The sequence below is a fragment of the Salvelinus alpinus genome, chromosome 5 (assembly GCF_045679555.1).
Source record: "Salvelinus alpinus chromosome 5, SLU_Salpinus.1, whole genome shotgun sequence".
In the NCBI taxonomy this organism is placed as follows: domain Eukaryota; kingdom Metazoa; phylum Chordata; class Actinopteri; order Salmoniformes; family Salmonidae; genus Salvelinus; species Salvelinus alpinus.
Window position 1 is genome coordinate 88,579,810 of NC_092090.1, and position 13,844 is coordinate 88,593,653.

The following is a 13,844-nucleotide window of genomic DNA, read 5'->3' on the forward strand; positions in this document are numbered from 1 at the left end:
ACCGTCTTAGAATACACACATAGACACACACACACTAATTAGAGTCGGAAACACTGGGCTCATCTGGTTGTACTGTACATGTACACTCAGTCTCAATACACTCAGTCACTACAAAGATACTCAGTTGCCAAAGAGGATGAAAACCACTCAGGGATTTCACCTTGATGCCAATGGTGACTTTAAAACAGTTAAAGTTTGAAGGCTGTGATACGAGAAAACTGAGGATGAATCAACAACATTGTAGTTTCTCCATAATTCTAACCTAATTGACAGAGTGAAAAGAAGGAAGCCTGTAAATAATAAAAAATATTCCAAAACATGCATCCTTTTTGCAACAAGGCAAAAAAGTAATACTGGAAAAAACGTGGCAAAGCAATTCACTTTTTGTCCTGAGTGTTACGTTTGGGGCAAATCAAATACAACACATTACAGAGTACCACTTGCCATATTTTCAAGCATAGTGGTGGCTGCATGATGTTATGGGTATGCTTTGAATTCTTAAGGACTGGGGAGTTTTTCAGGATAAAAAAAAACAAATAAACAGAATGGAGCTAAGCACAGGCAAAATCCTAGAGGAAAACCTAGTTCAGTCTGCTTTTTACAAGACACTGAGAGATGAATACACCTTTCAGCAGGACAATAACATAAAACACAAGGCCAAATCTAGACCGGAATCTTTACCAAGAAGACAGTGAATGTTCCTGTGTGGCCGAGATACAGTTTTGAATTAAATCTGCATAAGAACAGCCCTTAGCCATGGTATATTGGCCGTATACCACACACCTCGGGCCTTATTGCTTAATTATACCATGGCGTTTTTGAATTCTCGTTTTTGATTGGCTTAAAGGTCATTCTAGAGCGTGCATTATATCCCTATAATGCATGGTATATCAGCACGGTATAATTCAATGGCTAGTTCATTCTTACATGTTCTATGTTTGAGCTGTTTTTGAAAGAAAAAGTTGAATTGAAAACATTAACATTATTGCATTGTTGAATTAGATTTAGCAAGATAGGACTGATGGTTTGGTTTACTAAACTAGCAAGTCTATTTGGCTACCAAGGTAACTTCTGTAGCTATCTAGTAAACTTGCTAGCTACTTCAGTGGATGTTGTACACAATTTCACCGGCAAACGTGTTCAATTATAGCGATGGTATAAAAGGGATAATCAACTCAGGGCTCTATGCGTTCTCTGGAAAATAACGCAACTCCATGGAAGGTTAGTTCCACTCCGCTAGTGCATCGTGGAACACACCTTCCACATCGTTCACTATTTTCCATAGAACGCATAGCCCCTCTGATTATCCCGTACAGATTTATAGAATAATTTCTCTAAAACTGTCTAGCTAGCTAGCTAACACACATACAGTGCAGACACATTCTTTAAATTCATTATTTTACACAATATATTTCCACAGCACTGGCAAACCATGATTGACCAACTCCCTGACCAACATGGCTGACCTGAGGACCATCATAAGAAGGTTAATGTCCGCTCTAGTCTTCTAATTCCTAATTCTATGGTTCCACTCTTGCATGCAGCATCAAATAGGGACAGGCTATAAAAAATTGCTTCATAGAATGGAATCTCAATCAAGCACAAAACATGAGTTTACAGGTCCTTATAGTGACACAATATTCCTTGTCAACATTGTGTGAATTGAATTGTAAAGAACAGGAGTCATATGCAATATACACATACCCACACTGAGAGGCTACAGTGGCCACTTTCTGATCATTCGTGAAATGGCAGACCATTTTCCCTTTTAGGTGCTGAACAGACTTACAGGCTTGAGCCCCAGGGCAAAAGATGGCCCCCTCTCTTTCTCACACAAGGTTCTAAGGTCTTCGAAAGCCAAGTCAACAAACAGATTACCGACCATTTCGAATCCCACCGCACCTCCTCCGCTATGCAATCTGGTTTCAGAGCTGGTCATGGGTGTACCTCAGCCACGCTCAAGGTCCTAAACAATATCTTAACCGCCATCGATAAGAAACAATACTGTGCAGCCGTATTCATTAACCTGGCCAAGGCTTTCGACTCTGTCAATCACCACATCCTCATCGGCAGACTCGATAGCCTTCGTTTCTCAAATGATTGCCTCGCTTGGTTCACCAACTACTTCTCTGATAGAGTATGTCAAATCGGAGGGCCTGTTGTCCGGGCCTCTGGCAGTCTCTATGGGGGTGCCACAGGGTTCAATTCTCGGGCTGACTCTCTTCTCTGTATACATCAATGATGTTGCTCTTGCTGCTAGTGAGTCTCTGATCCACCTCTACGCAGACGACACCATTCTGTATACTTCTGGCCCTTCGTTGGACACTGTGTTAACAACCCTCCAGACGAGCTTAAATGCCATACAACTCTCCTTCCGTGGCCTCCAACTGCTCTTAAATACAAGTTAAACTAAATGCATGCTATTCAACCGATCGCTGCCTGCACCTGCCCGCCTGTCCAACATCACTACTCTGGACGGTTCTGACTTAGAATATGTGGACAACTACAATACCTAGGTGTCTGGTTAGACTGTAAACTCTTCTTCCAGACTCACATCAAACATCTCCAATCCAAAGTTAAATCTAGAATTGGCTTCCTATTTCGCAACAAAGCATCCTTCACTCATGCTGCCAAACATACCCTCGTAAAACTGACCATCCTTTTGATCCTCGACTTCGGCGATGTAATTTACAAAATAGCCTCCAATACCCTACTCAATAAATTGAATGCAGTCTATCACAGTGCCATCCGTTTTGTCACCAAAGCCCCATATACTACCCACCACTGCGACCTGTACGCTCTCGTTGGCTGGCCCGCGTTTCATACTCGTCGTCAAACCCACTGGCTCCAGGTCATCTACAAGACGCTGCTAGGTAAAGTCCCCCCTTATCTCAGCTCGCTGGTCACCATAGCAGCACCCACCTGTAGCACGCGCTCCAGCAGGTATATCTCTCTGGTCACCCCCAAAACCAATTCCTCCTTTGGCCGCCTCTCCTTCCAGTTCTCTGCTGCCAATGACTGAAACGAACTACAAAAATCTCTGAAACTGGAAACACTTATCTCCCTCACTAGCTTTAAGCACCAGCTGTCAGAGCAGCTCACAGATTACTGCACCTGTACATAGCCCATCTATAATTTAGCCCAAACAACTACCTCTTCCCCTACTGTATATATTTATTTATTTTGCTCCTTTGCACCCCATCATTTCTATTTTTACTTTGCACATTCTTCCACTGCAAATCTACCATTCCAGTGTTTGACTTGCTATATTGTATTTACTTCGCCACCATGGCCTTTTTTTTGCCTTTACCCTCCCTTATCTCACCTCATTTGCTCACATTGTATATAGACTTATTTTTCTACTGTATTATTGACCGTATGTTTGTTTTACTCCATGTGTAACTCTGTGTTGTTGTATGTGTCGAACTGCTTTGCTTTATCTTGGCCAGGTCGCAATTGTAAATGAGAACTTATTCTCAACTTGCCTACCTGGTTAAATAAAGGTAAAATAAAATAAATAAATAAAAAACACACACAAGATGGCACAGTCAGTTCAAAGAGGGGCAGAAGGAAGGCCTACTGCTGTGTTTGTAATGCCCTTAAATGTATTCCTCCAGTTTCCAACAGCCTGCCTGCTGCCTGACCTACATACCTGTACCACCCCCGGCGTGAAGAGCCGCACTGCCCACTGCGAACACAAAGCTTGATGGGTAATGTCGTCTGACATTGCTGGGCCAACAAAACCAAATAAACTCATGAAAGGAAAGTTACCATAACTAAGACGAGCACTGAACTGTTCAAATGTCTTCCTTTCTAGAAAAAACAGTCAGTACCATTTTTTAGATTTTCAAGTCCCATTGATTCAAATCAGATTTAGAGCCAAACATAACCCATGATGATATGTTTTTGAAGCAAACTGAACCTTTGTATCTGCCAAGCCTTAAGAAAACGCTTCCCAACAAGCAAGATAATTCCAATAGTTATCTAAAAATACCGGATGACCTACAACAGACTGCCTGGGTAAAATGAACCAGTTAATTCACTACAATTGTTTCAGTAACAGAATACTGCAAACCCTCAACTTAAAAGACACAGAAGTTGCACAGGGAAGTTGTACAGGGAACGTAAAATTCTCTATATATTGCTTGTTGACTGCAGGAGCCGTGTCAGACATTACAGTACCAGCACAGTGGGTAGTCCGAACACAACATACCTATTCCCCAGACAAGGAGCCCTATGTCTCACTCCTCCAACATGGCAGGACAAGCAGAGCAGGAAGAGTCCTGTCATCACCAGGACTGAGAGAAGGGTGCAGGTGCACACTTAAGTGAATTAAGATGATAAGCAAGTCATTGGACGCTTAATTTGAGGCTGGCATAGCAATCAACGCTTTCTCACTACCAGTGTTAATATTTTCAGCTGCCAGGGATACTCTGGCTTTGACACATAAGCCATAACATGGTATTACTTGGAAGTCTAGAGTCTCTGGAGATTGAGAAAATCATTTCAAATTCTCTACTTCAAACTCTTCCTCATATACAGTACCAGTCAAAAGTTTGGATACACCTACTCATTCAAGGGTTTTTCTTTATTTTTTACAATTTTCTACATTGTGGAATAGTAGTGAAGACATCAACACTATAAAATAACACATATGGAATCATGTAGTAACGAAAAAAGTGTTAAACAAATGAAAATATATTTTAGATTCTTCAAAGTAGCCACCCTTTGCCTTGATGACAGCTTTGCACACTCTTGGCATTCTTTGGGGGCTCCCGAGTGGCGCAGCGGTCTAAGGCACTGCATATCAATGCTAGAGGTGTCACTACAGACCCTGGTTTGATCCTGGGCAATCTGAGGTGCAGTTAACTCTAATGAACTTATCCTCTGCAGCAGAGTTAACTCTTTGTTTTCCTTTCCTGTGTCGGTCCTCATGATAGCCAGTTTCAAAACAGAGCTTGATGGTTTTTGCGACTCCACTTGAAAAAACGTTCAAATTTCTTGACATTTTCCGGTTTGACTTACCTTCATGTCTTAAAGTAATGATGGGCTGTCATTTCTCTTTGCTTATTTAAGCTGTTCTTTCCATAATATGGATTTGATCTTTTACCAAATAGGGTTATCTTCTGTATACCTCCCCTACCTTGTCACAACACAACTGATTGACTCAAACACATTAAGGCAAGAAATGTTTTACTTTTAACAAGGCACACCTATTAATTGAAATGCATTCCAGGTGATTACCTCATGAAGCTGTTTGAGAGAATGCCAAGAGTGTGCAAAGCTGTCATTAAGGCAAAGGGTGGCTATTTGAAGAATCTCAAATGTCAAATATATTTTTTTGTTTAACAGTTTTTTGGTTACTACATGATTCCATATGTGTTATATCAAAGTTTTGACGTCTTCACTATTATTCTACAATGTAGAAAATAGTAAAGATAAAGAAAAATCCTTGAATGAGTAGGTGTGTCCTAAATCTTGACTGGTACTGAACATAATGTACAGTAGTAGCTACTCTATGAGGGAGGCTGAGCGGGACATTCCAATGTGGATTAGGGTTCGTGGAGGGATTAGCAGCAGCATGGCCTCCTGCTGTCATTAATAGTATCATCAGGTCCTAACACACAGTGGTCAGGGGTCAGACTGGCTCCTCAGACACAGGCTCCAAGTCCAAGTTTCCCGTAGGCACAGGTCTGGGACCAGTCTACCCTCCCCAAATCAATTATGATAGACATTATGTGAGGGTTGGATGCTAAACTTTCCACCATAGTCCCATAATACCTGTGCCCAAGAAAGTGGCAGTAACCTGCCTAAATGACTACTGTCCCGTAACACTCACGTCGGTACAGTGCCTTGCAAAAGAATTCATCCCCCTTGGCGTTTTTCCTATTTTGTTGCATTACAACCTGTAATTTAAATGTTTTGGAGGGGGGATTTCATGTAATGGACATACACGAAATAGTCCAAATTGGTGAAGTGGAATGAAAAAAATAACTTGTTTAAAAAAAATCTAACATTTTGGGGGGGGAAAGTGGTGCGTGCATATGTATTCACCCCCTATGCTATGAAGCCCCTAAATAAGATCTGGTGCAACCAATTACCTTCAGAAGTCACATAATTAGATAAATAAAGTCCACCTGTGTGCAATCTAATTGTCATGTAGTTCTGTCCTTGAGCTGTTCTTGTCTAATGATGTTCTGTATTATGTTTCATGTTTTGTATGGACCCCAGGAAGAGTAGCTGCTGCTTTTACAACAGCTGATGGGGATCCAAATAAAATACCAAATACCAAATACATGATCTGTCACATGATCTCAGTATATATACACCTGTTCTGATAGGCCCCAGAGTCTGCAACACCACAAAGCAAGGGGCACCATGAAGACCAAGGAGCTCTCCAAACAGGTCAGGGACAAAGTTGTGGAGAAGAACAGATCAGGGTTGGGTTATAAAAAAATATCCAAAACTGTTGAACATCCCACGGAGCGCCATTAAATCCATTATAAAAAAACGGAGAGAATATGGCACCACAACAAACCTGCCAAGACAGGGCCGCCCGCCCACCAAAACTCACGGACCAGGCAAGGCGGGCATTAATCAGAAAGGCAACAAATAGACCAAAGATAACCCTGAAGGAGAAGCAAAGCTCCACAGCGGAAAATGCAGTATCTGTCCATAGGGCCACTTCAAGCCATACACTCCACAGAGCTGGGCTTTACGGACGAGTGGCCAGAAAAAAAGCCATTGCTTAAAGAAAAAAATAAGCAAACACGTGTGGTGTTCGCCAAAAGGCATGTGGGAGACTCCCCAAACATATGGAAGAAGGTACTCTGGTCAGATGAGACTAAAATTGAGCTTTTTGGCCATCAAGGAAAACACTATGTCTGGCACAAAGCCATCACCTCTCATCACCCGAGAACACCATGCCCACAGTGAAGCATGGTGGTGGCAGCATCATGCTGTGGGAATGTTTCCCATCGGCAGGGACTGGGAAACTGGTCCGAATTTAAAGAATGATGGATGGCGCTAAATACAGGGAAATTCTTGAGGGAAATCTGTTTCAGTCTTCCAGAGATTTGAGACTGGGACAGAGGTTCACCTTCCAAGCAGGACAATGACCCGAAGCATACTGCTAAAGCAACACTTGAGTGGTTTAATGGGAAACGTTTAAATGTCTTGGAATGGCCTAGTCAAAGCCCAGACCTCAATCCAATTGAGAATCTGTGGTATGACTTAAAGATTGCTGTACACCAGCGGAACCCATCCAACTTGAAGGAGCTGGAAATGATTTGCCTTGAATAATGGGCAAAAATCCCAGTGGCTAGATGTGCCAAGCTTATAGAGACATACCCCAAGAGACTTGCAGCTGTAATTGCTGCAAAAGGTGGTTCTACAAAGTATTGACTTTGGGGGGGATGAATAGTTATGCACGCTCAAGTTTTCATTTTTTTGGTCTAATTTCTTGTTTGATTCACAATAAAAAATATTGTGCATCTTCAAAGTGGTAGGCATGTTGTGTAAATCAAATGATACAAACCCCCCAAAATCTATTTTAATTCCAGGTTGCAAGGCAACAAAATAGGAAAAACGCCAAGGGGCTGAATACTTTCGCAAGCCACTGTAGGCATGAAGTGCTTTGAAAGGCTAGTCATGGCTCACATCAACACCATCATCCAGGAACCCTAGACCCACTCCAATTCACATATCACCCGGAAGGATCCACAGATGACACAATCTCAATCGTACTCCACACTGTCCTTTCCCACCTGGACAAAAGGAACACCTATGTAAGAATGTTGTTCATTGACTACAGCTCAGCGTTCAACACCATAGTGCCTAGAAAGCTCATCACTAACCTAAGGACCCTGGGACTAAACACCTCCCTCTGCAACTGGATACTGGACTTCCTGACGGGTCGCTCCCAGGTGGTAAGGTTAGGCAACAACACATCTGCCACGCTGATGCTCAACACGGGGGCCCCTCGGGGGTGCGTGCTTAGTCCCCTCGTTTACTCCCTGTTCACCCACGACTGAAGGCCAAGCATGACTCCAACACCATCATTAAGTTTCTGGACGACACAACGGCGGTAGGCCTGATCACCGACAACAATGAGACAGTCCATAGGGAGGAGGTCAGAGAGCTGGCAGTGGGGTGCCAGGACTACAACCTCTCCCTCAACATGAGCAAAAGAAAGGAGCTGATCGTGGACTACAGGAAAAGGAGGGCCGAACACAACCCCATTCACATCGACGGGCCTGTAGTGGAGCGGGTCAAGAGATTCAAGTTCCTTGGTGTCCACATCACCAACAAACTATCATGGTCCAAACACTCCAAGACAGTCGTGAAGAGGGCACGCCAATGCCTTTTCCACCTCAGGAGACTGAAAAGATTTGGGTACACAGATCCTCAAAAAGTTCTATAGCTGCACCATCGAGAGCATCCTGCCCAGTTGTATGGCAACTGCTTGGCCTCCGACCACAAGGGACTACAGAGGATAGTGTGTACGGCACAGTACATCACTGCGGCCAAGCTTCCTGCCATCCAGAACCTATATACTACGCGGTGTCAGAGGTAAGCACCAAAAACTGTGAAAGACAAGTCAGACTGTTCTCTATGCTACCGCATGGCAAGCGGTACCGGAGCACCAAATCTAGGTCCAAAAGTCTCCTTAACAGCTTCTACCCCCAAGCCATAAGACTGCTGAACAATTAACCTAAATTAATCAAATGGCCAACCGGACTATTTGCATTGCTGCTACTTGCTGTTTATTATCTATGCATAGTCACTTTACCCCTATCTACATGTACAAATGACTTTGACTAACCTGTACCCCCGCACATTGACTATACCGGTACCCCCTGTACATAGCCTCGTTATTTTATCGTGTTACATTTTTATTTAATTTTTAACTTTAGATTATTTTGTAAATATTTTCTTAACTATTTTCTTAAAACTGCATTGCTGGTTAAGGGCTTGCAAGTAAGCATTTCACGTACAAAACCTGTTGTATGTGACAAATACAATTGAATTTGATTTGATCAGTGTCTAGGGGGAATCATCATTCTACTCCGCAGGGGGGCAAGGGATTCAAGTTCAGACTGACACTGAGCTTCATTAACACTTGTGTAAAAAACCTTGTGCTAACCCATGACCTGCCTCTTGGAGGAGTGGAGCACTCAGACAGACTCCATCTTGGGCATGCTGACCCAGTCCTCCTCTAGATGCCTGCGGGGTAGACCAGGCCATGGAGGCACCATGGAGAGAGATAGAGGGGGATTGGATGCTCCACACTACCATCAGTTAAAAGGTTTAGCACATCATGGCAGCCTTGTCATGAACTTGTCAGTAGACAAGATAAATAAAAACAGATCTCTTTCAGTAGGACAGGTCACTAAAAGACAAACCACAATGTCAATGCACATGCTGCCTGTACAATATCACTGGTTGGTTTGGGATGTATCAATATTTCCAAATCAAAACTGTGCACATCCCTCCACACCCTCAGCCATTCAAATTAGCAAAACAATTGTCTATGGAAATAACCACAATCTGTGCCACATTTGTCAGAACATTCTGCTGTTCCATTTTAACGGCCAAGTCTCAGGGCTCCGAGTAAACATGTCTAGTTTATGAGGAAATGTTCTATGTGTCAGTATGTGTCTCTGTGCGTGTGTACAGTGTAAGTGTCGATGGTTCTAGTTTTGTAAACAAAAGACAGTGAACGCAACATGTTTGTGAAGACCCTTCATTGTACTGTATATTCATGGTTTCTCTTTGTGTCTCGTGTGTGTCAGGTTTACTGTGAATCCTTTATGGGTCATTCTTTAAAAGAGTGAGAGATTAGCAAGTTCTCTTGAAAGGTGCAATGCAGAGGTTTTTATCTCAATATCTAATAATTTCTCAGTAACAATTAAGTACCGTAATGGGGTTGCTTTCAATTAAAATGGTCAAAAAGAAACCAAAATAGCTTGTTAGCAAAGAGCAATTTCTCAAGACAGAATTTTTGTACGACTGTCTGGGAGTGGTCTGAGTGGGGAGGGGAACACTGAAAACTAGCTGATATTGACAAGAGAGGTTCGGAGCTATCTTTCTTATTGGTCTATTAACTAATTTACCACCTGGTGATGTCACCAGGCTGGCCAAAACCCCATCCCACCCAAACAGGCTGAAATTTCAGGCGGTCTTTTCAAACAGCTTTAACGCTAAAAAGGCATTATCATAATTTTCACAATTTCACAGTATTATTCCAACCTCATAGTGTGGACATATATATAAAACACAGAAAAATCATGTTTTTGAGTGCACTTGGCTTTTAACAACAGTTCAGGTATAGGTGCTCATAATGCCTTTACAAGACTAGCAATTCTGTTAAAACAGACCATGATACAATAGATTACGACAGCAGCCGAAGTCAAGTAATAGTAAAACTGAACCTTTACGCTGCCGTTCAATGCCAAATATGTGCAAGTTGAGGTTATCACGACATAATGGCACCATATCAATCTGCAATCCGTATTCTAACAATTAATCAAAGGTAAGTATTGCTGTAAGGTTTGAGAAACCACATAAACAACAAATTCAGACCTTTCCCCGAGTCTGATTGATCAGCCATACCACTGGGAACACACAAACGTAGTTTGCTCCAGAGGCGCCATACTACTATGCCTGACCCTGTAAAACAACACATTTCACTGCACATATCTGGTATATGTGACAATGAAACACTTAAATTTTTTAGAACTGTGGTGGCAGGTCTGAATGTTATCAGACTAGACAAGACACCCTGTGAAGGGAGTAGTCTCCACAGTCTCTGAAATTCCCCCATGGTGTGCCGCTGCATGGTCTGACACAAAACTCAGGCCTGGAAGTTGGCAGCTCCAGCTCTGGGGCGAAGTCAAGCTCTTGAGAAATTGCTTCCATATCTTTGGCCTCGAATTGCGACCGCGTCTTCCAAGTGATTAACTCCCAACGCCATTCCCGGGAAGCACTGGAGAAGGTTAAGTCACTGTCGTCACAAAACCACAAACATGTCTGTAGTGTATTTTTGATGCAGCACTGCGTGGAGAAAACCGCCAGAGGCATTTACAGTATGTAAGAAAGATGGGATGGTGTCAAATCATAGCCTGACGATTCACACTAAATTCTTCCGCTGCTCTGTCGTTCGCTACATACTTTGGTCAGAGACTGCCATCATTGAAGTCGTTTTTACGTACAAAACAAAGTCACCAGCAAATGGATCGTCTCTAACCAATCAGAGTATCAAAGCCAATGACAAATTTTCAAACAGACTCATTGCGGTGAAGAAACTCACGTCCATGGGCGTGGCGTAACGTTTGGCCGGAACAAGGAGTCTAGGTAGCCAGGCAAGTCAAGTCAACCTTGTGACCTTTTTGATTGGATCAAGATGTACAAATTACAGGGGGACAAGATGCAACATGTCAAGAGACCAGCTCCAGATACAATTCTACTGAAAATGTTGTGTAACATTTCTACAAGCAACAAAGATCTAATGGTAATAAATGTGACCTGATGATATGTCACTGAATATGAATGAAAAATAAACTGAAAAGATCTTCAGAAGACAGCTGCATAGTTGTTGTTGTGGGTTTTGGTGTGAGGGTTCACTGGTCAACAGTGACCTGTCTCCTGGCTGGAGAGGTTTCATGGTTTACAGGGAGTCATCCACAGCACTAAGGAAGATTCTAATCAGGCTGGTTGGGAGCTCTGACTGAAGTCCAGCCATACAGAGATGGTGGGGGGATGGGGCGATAGAGAATGGGACAGTGTTTGAAAGAAAGAGGGAGCAAGGGATGGACAAATCCAGGAGCAGTGCTCACTGTCGTAAATCGGTTTTCTTTTCCATTGCAGTGCATGGGCCAGGGCTAAATTACCCTGAGTATTCCACTCCGGGCAACCGTGATATTTGTTTAAGAAAAAGAGGGTAACAACAAATTAACTCAGGCCGTTTGAACTGGCCAGGGTGCAAATGAGAGAACTGCATGTTTTTACTGGAGCTAATGAGCTGCAGCTGTTAACGCCTTGTTGTACATGCTGCATCCTGGTGTTCAGCTGCAGTCTTTTGGGTGGCTGTTTATTTGCAGACACCTTGAGGAAGAAGTGATGGGTTCTCAAAAACAAGTCGCAAAACAAGTGATGCGACGCAAATTCATTTGAAAATTGGAGGCAGCAAGCTTAGAAAATTTATTTTAATTTTTTAAATACTCTAAAAGCTTTAGAGTTGAGCAATTATCACAGACTCATCTACAGTGGAATAACCAATAATAATCTGTCAATTAAAACTCACAAAGGCGCAAATGTACAAAACGCAAACACCAAATCATAACATCACATTTACATTCAGAAAGTGTGATGGGTCCTCTGCCAGTAGCTAAGGTCCATGTTCAAGCCCATTGCAACAGTGCACTTTGACAGAGAGCAATGATTTACAAGTATCCACCCACCAACCAACAGACAACACATTTTCTTTGCATGAAACTGTCCACTCAGAAAACCCAAAATTATTTCATTTCCAGATCGCTTTAACGCCAAATTAGGTCATATATAGCATTCTTGAGTCGGAATAGACTTTTTGGGGGCATTTGGATTTTGTTCGATTTGAATTCATTAATTACTGTTGATATTATGTGCTATTAGTTCTACTTGTCACGAACCGGCTCGAAGTTTGTAACAAAAAGGAGACCACGTGGAGATAAAGAATAACAAAATATATTTATTACCTGAAGTAAACTAAATACAATTAACAATGGTGTGTGTAATCAGTAGTGTAAGTGAGTCTGCGTGCATAAATGTGATAATGAGGGGTGTTGAAAGTGCCAAAGCAAACATACAAAACGACCACAAAAATGCCACAACAAAAATCTATCAGTGTCTGCATGGAGTGAGTCTCCTCAATAAATGGGGAAGAGGTGTATTTATCGCGGGACACAACCGAGCCCAGGTGTGTCCCATTTTGCTGACGACCCTCCCGGCTCCGCCCACTAACATCCTATTAAGGAAAACAAGAGCAAAAAGAAATAATTTGTCAGACAGAGTGGGAGGGTCGTCACATACTGGTGAAATTGTTCTCGCAATGCCTCTTTGTGTATGTGGAGGAATGGCCTCGCCACCCACTGGATGCTCCTAACAATTTTAGAGGATGTGGAAAGATTAACGAGATCAAGCATAATTCTGTCGAATGACTCAGTATGTTTAGCATTTGAAAGAAGCATAGATTAGCTTCAGGCACATATGGACCGGGCTACACAAACAACCATGAAACGTTTTAGGATTAGGCCAACACTTTCTGTTTCTGCAAAGAAATTCCAGCAGACCTACATCTAGTTTTTGTATGTATTTTTTATCTCAACCTTGAAAGACCCTTTGGTGATAATTATTATTAGTAGTAGTATTTATTACATGAATAGCAATATCAAGTTCTTGCCGAAATAACTTTTAAGCCTGATTGATGCACAAAAAGGTACTCTTTGTTTGATGTAGGCATCGAATCGGGATGCCAGTGGCTGACTGGTTAACCACCCTTTACAAATTAGCCAGTTAAGCTTATCAGTTGAATGGTTTATTTGCACTATTTATGGATGTTTGCATAAGGTAAATTGTATTAGTGAACATTGCAGGACACTGTGAAAGCTGAAAATAGTTTTGAACACCACAAGGGGTCACAAAGGTGCAATAAGTAAGATACGGGGCAAGAGGACAGGTGAAGGGGTCTGAAGAAAATTTAAAGTTGCACTACAGCTCTTTTTATCTGAATATCAAATATTTTCAGGGAAACAATTAAGTACCTTACTGTGATCGTTGTCAATTAAAATGGTCAAAAATAAACA

At 42.2% G+C, this 13,844-nt stretch overlaps 1 protein-coding gene across 8 annotated transcripts in view; it reads right to left on the reverse strand.

The window, feature by feature from the left end:
* LOC139577171 (DNA repair protein XRCC4-like) overlaps positions 1 to 13,844 on the reverse strand; it is an 84,533-nt gene that overhangs the window by 5,378 nt on the left and 65,311 nt on the right. For 2 of the 8 annotated variants that reach the window (XM_071404073.1, XM_071404072.1), the window contains exon 8: positions 12,711 to 13,006. The exons of the other annotated variants lie outside the window; for them this stretch is intronic. The gene's annotated coding sequence lies outside the window, so the exon portion shown is untranslated. Of the gene's footprint in view, positions 1 to 12,710; positions 13,007 to 13,844 lie in introns of those variants that run through there. 8 annotated transcript variants of the gene reach the window in all.